The sequence below is a fragment of the Triticum dicoccoides genome, chromosome 7A (genome assembly GCF_002162155.2).
Source record: "Triticum dicoccoides isolate Atlit2015 ecotype Zavitan chromosome 7A, WEW_v2.0, whole genome shotgun sequence".
NCBI lineage: Eukaryota > Viridiplantae > Streptophyta > Magnoliopsida > Poales > Poaceae > Triticum > Triticum dicoccoides.
Window position 1 is genome coordinate 54818927 of NC_041392.1, and position 5603 is coordinate 54824529.

Sequence of the window (5603 nt, forward strand, 5' to 3'; positions counted from 1 at the left end):
CGTCGTCCTCCCCAACCACCATTGCCCCGAACCCTTTGAACCCCCTCCCCGTGAGCCCCCGTTCTTCTCCTCCGCCTCATCCCGCGCATGCGCTCGCCAGCGACATCGCGCCGCACGCGCTGCGCCTGCGCCGTGGCCGGCTCCCTGCTCCAGGCCACGCAGAACCGCGCACGTGCCCGCACCCCGAGCTTCTCTCTCCCCCTATCCCCGCGCACCCGTCAACCGCGCTTGCGCGCCCGCGCTCGCTCGCGGCCTCGCCTCAGCTCTGTCGTGCCGCTCCGCTGTCGCGGCTCTACTCCACCAGCGCCACTCGTCTGCGCCACGCCTAACACCGCCACCCGCCTGTGCTGATGCATGCTGCTACGCTGCCACCGCGGCTGCACTACGCCGCCCCCGCGCGCCTCGGCCCTCGCCTACGTGTGCGCATATCCCCTGCCCTCCGCCCCTGCTCCGATGCGGTTGTTACTACCGCGCGCACCTCTAGGGTGTCGCCCGACGCTCCCCCGCCCCCCGGTCCCTTTCGCTGGCCGCGGCTCCGCCGCACTGGCCCTGCCGACGACCATCCGCCCTGAGGCCGCCACCGGCCATGGGCATGACCTCGCCGTTGCTGCGAGCGAGCGCCCTCTCGGCCTCCGCTCCACCCTGTGCCCGTTTGGCCCCTAGGGCCTATGACGAACGGGGCCCACGCCCAGAACGGTTTTATAAAAAAAGAAAAAAGGAAAATAATAATAATAACAAATTTAATTAACTAATTAATTAATTAATTAAGTTAATTAATCCTATTTAATTAATCTAATTAACATGTTTTTTAATTAAACAGTAATTAGTTTAACCTAAACCCTAATCAACCTAACAGTGTATGATAGGTGAGTCCCACTGGGCCCACACATCAGTTTGATAGGTGGGTCCCACTATGCATCTGTTTGCTTAATATTTATTGTTTCTTCCCCCTCTTCTCTCGCTAGACACCGAGATCGACGCCGCTGCTACCCAGTACGACTATGGTGTTGACGACCCCTCTCTCTTGCCAGAGCAACCAGGCAAGCCCCCCCCCCCTTGATCACCAAATATTGCCTACTCTCCTCTATACTGCTTGCATTAGAGTAGAGTAGGATGATACTGCTTTCCGTTAATCTTATTCTGATGCATAGCCTGTCATTGTTGCTACAACTGTTGATACCTTACCTGCAATCCTAAATGCTTAGTATAGGATGCTAGATTATCATCACTGGCCCTACATACTTGTTAGTCTGCCATGCTATACTATCGGGCTGTGATCACTCGGGTGTTGATCACGGGTTTTTACTATATATACATATTATACATGTTGTGACTAAAGTCGGGTCGGCTCGTTGAGTACCCGCAAGTGATTCCGATGTTGGGGGCTGAAGGGGCAGGTGGTTCCACCCAGGTAGTGGTGGGCCTGGGTTCCTGACGGCCCCGACTATTACTTTGAGGCGGAGTGACAGGGCAGGCAGAGACCACCTAGGTGAGAGGTGGGCCTAGCCCTGGTCGGCGTTTGCGGTTACTTCAAAATAACACGCTTAACGAGATCTGGGTATTTGATCTGAGTCTGGTTACTGGCCTATACACACTAACCAATTAGGCAGGGACAATTATGGGCACTCGACGTCGTGGTATCAGTCGAAGCCTTCGTGACGTCAGCGACTAAGCGGCGCACGCCGGGTTGGACTAGAACGCCTGCTCTTGTATAAGGGAGGCTAGGTCTGCTCACCGGGCGCGTTCGCAACATGCAGGTGTGCAATGGGCGATGGGCCCAGACCCCTGCGCCATAGGATTTAGACCAGCATGCTAACCTCTCTGTTGTGCCTAGGTAGGGCTGCGGCGTGTTGATCTTCCGAGGCCGGGCATGACCCAGGGAAGTGTGTCCGGACAAAGGGGATCGAGCGTGTTGGGAAATATGGTGCACCCCTGCAGGGAAGTTAATCTATTCGAATAGCCGTGATCTTCGGTAACACGACGACTTGGAGTTGTACCTTGACCTTATGACAACTAGAACTGGATACTTAATAAAACACAGCCTTCCAAGTGCCAGATAAAACCGGTGATCGCTCTCTCACAGGGCGACGAGGGGAGGATCATCGGTTAGGATTATGCTATGCGATGTTATTTGGTGAACTTACCATCTAATCTCTTCCTCTGCTGCAAGATGGAGGTTACCAGAAGCGTAGTCTTCGATAGGACTAGCTATCCCCCTCTTATTCCGGCATTCTGCAGTTCAGTCCACATATGTTACCCCCTTTTCCATTTGATACCAATGCATACATATGTAGTGTAGCTCCTTGCTCCCCCTTTTCGCCTTTCCTATACCCGATTGCTGCGACCAGACATTAGAGTCCAGGAGCCAGACGCCACTGTGGATGACGACTACTACTACTCGGGAGGTGCCTACTACTACGTGCAGGCCGCTGACGACGACCAGGAGTAGTTTAGGAGGACCCCAGGCAGGAGGCCTGCGCCTCTTTCGATCTGTATCCCAGTTTGTGCTAGCCTTCTTAAGGCAAACTTGTTTACTTATGTCTGTACTCAGATATTGTTGCTTCCGCTGACTCGTCTATGATCGAGCTCTTGTATTCGAGCCCTCGAGGCCCCTGGCTTGTAATATGATGCTTGTATGACTTATTTTATTTGTAGAGTTGTGTTGTGATATCTTCCCGTGAGTCCCTGATCTTGATCGTACATGTTTGCGTGTATGATTAGTGTACGGTCAAATCGGGGGCGTCACAAGTTGCTATCAGAGCCGACTGCCTGTAGGAATCCCCCTTCCACACTCCTTGGCCGAAGTTGAGTCTAGACATTACAAAACTTTTTACTAACATGGCTGTGTGCCTTACGGGCCCACATCGCCATTTGGGTGGTATTAGGATCTTTCACTCCTTGATCCTTACTCTGGGACTCTGAACTCTCTTCTACTCGGGTTAAATGATTTTACTAACTCTAACATTAGGATCCCGTGACCACGTTCACCCCAAAGTTGGATAAGCCCTAGTTGTTCTTTAGAGTAGTATTTTGAACCTTATCCACACTATCATTTGACTCCTTTGAAACATCTTTGTTTTCAGATGGAACCCACGAGACAGGTTGTGCGCCACACGACGGCCATTGGTGCCTCAGGATCACCTGCTGTGTTGGTTGAGATGATGACCTATCTGGGTTATCGCTGGTACCCTGAGTACACTGTCTACGAGGAGTACCAGGACTTTAACCAGGAGCAGTACCGTGCCATCGTCTACCTCTACTATCGGGAGTATGACTCCACTACCGTGCTGCACACTGCTCATGGTGTTGGAGTGACTATCGACATGGCGGTCCACAATGCTGCGCTGCTCTGACACGTCTTCGTGGAGAGTATCGGGAGTTGGACACCTCCCCTTTCAGGCACATTGCTATCACATCCGATGTTGGTGCGGAGGGGTACTACACTGCTGCCTACTCCACTGTCACTCAAGAGCCCATCTACCATCAGAACCTGGTTCTGCATGCTGATGGGCCGGATAGAGCTAACCGAGCTCTTCGCCACAAGTTGTACACCACCCGTCAGCACCTGTACCATGCTCTAACGCTGTTGCACCCTGTCCGATCTGGTGATCTGTCGCGTTCTGTGATCTACCCTGCCAGGGCCGTGATGCCCCAGGGCGTCGGCTGGCCAGATGTGGGAGGCTACTCTCCCGCACTTGGTCCTCTTCTGCCACCTGCGCGTCGGGTTCTACAACAGAGTATCCGCGGACCCCAGGCTACTCACGTGGAGGACTTCCCTTCACGTCACTACCAGCTGTCAGGCTACACCTACGTCCACAGTTCCTCCTGGGATTGATGTAGGCTTGCTTGTTAGTGTTAGTTGCATTCACCGTGAGCATGCGTGCCGCCTATGATGTTCTTAGCCTATGTACTGAATTCTGTGTACCGAACTCTATGCATGATCTCTTTTGTAAGATATGCCAACTACTATGTAGTATCTATCGTGTTCCTTTCATTATGCATGTTTCATCATGAATGATTCTTGTCCTTGCAAAATTCTCAATGCTGAACTACCCCTATTATATATTAGAGGGATGGTTAGACCAGGTGGTCATGGTCGTGGTGACCCTCCCCCACCCCCGCCTGAGTACATGGCTGAGATGATGCAATAGTTTGAGCTGAATCGCCAGTTCATGGAGAATATTATGGCTCAGTTTCCTCGCCCCAATATGAATCAGCAGCCAGCCCAAGTGACTCTGCAGGATTTCATGCGTCTCAACCCAACTGTGTACCATAGCTCAACTCAGCCTCTGGATGCTGATGACTAGCTCCGTGACATCACCTATGAGATGGAGTCTGCTGATGTAGCCCCTGCCAGTTATGTCACCTTTGCTTCCTTCTTCTTGAAGGGACCCGCTGCTCAATGGTGGGACGGTCACAGGCGTACTCTGCCAGTTGGAACAATCACCACCTCGCCAGACTTCCAAGCTGCTTTCCGTGCCCGCTTCATTCCTCAGGGAGCCATGGACCGGAAGAAGCGCGAGTTCGGCAACCTCACTCAGGGCAACAAAACTGTGGAAGCTTATCAGCGGGAGTTTCTGGATTTGTCCCGTTATGCTGAAGAAGACATTGCAACTGATGCACGCAGACAGGAGAAGTTCCGTGATGGCCTTCAAGCTGACATCAAGCTCGCACTTCTAGTGCATGACTTTGTTGATTTCGCCACCTTGGTGAACAAGGCCATCAATGTTGAAACTGGTCTGCATGAACACCAGAGCTCTCACAGGCGCAACCGTGACACGGGCTCATCTTCGGGCCTGTCCTCGCAGAAGCGTAGGATATGGATTCCTAACAGCATGTACCAGCCAACTACACCTACTCCACGGCAGTCCTATGTTGCACCGCGTCTGCCTCCCCCACCAACTAGGCAGCCAAGACTTCCAGCTCCACCACCCCGAGCTCCTATTCCCACTCCCAATAATGGTTTGTGCTTCAGGTGTGGTCAGCCAGGACACCGTGCTAGGGAATGCAACCAGAACCAGAATCAACTAGCTCTCCTGCAGCTGGTTGATAACCCACAAGTATAGGGGATCGCAACAGTTTTCAATAAGTAAGAGTGCCGAACCCAACGAGGAGCTAAAGGTAGAACAAATATTCCCTCAAGTTCTATCGACCACCGATACAACTCTATGCATGCTTGACGTTCACTTTACCTAGAACAAGTATGAAACTAGAAGTACTTTATAGGTGTTGTTGGATAGGTTTGCAAGATAATAAAGAGTACGTAAATAAAAAGTAGGGGCTGTTTATATAAAGAAACAATAAAGTAAATATAGCGAGTGTGGAAATTGCCCCTAAGCAATTGACTACTTTACTAGACCGATAGCAAGTATTATGTGGGAGAGGCCACTGCTAGCATGTCATCCCTGACTTGGAATTCTATGCACTTATGATTGGAACGATTAGCAAGCATCCTCAACTACTAATGTTCATTAAGGTAAAACCCAACCATAGCATTAAGATATATTGGTCCCCCTTCAATCCCGTATGCATCAATTTCTATGCTAGGTTGAAGCTTCTGTCACTCTTGCCCTCCAATACATAGTCCTATCAACATACAACTA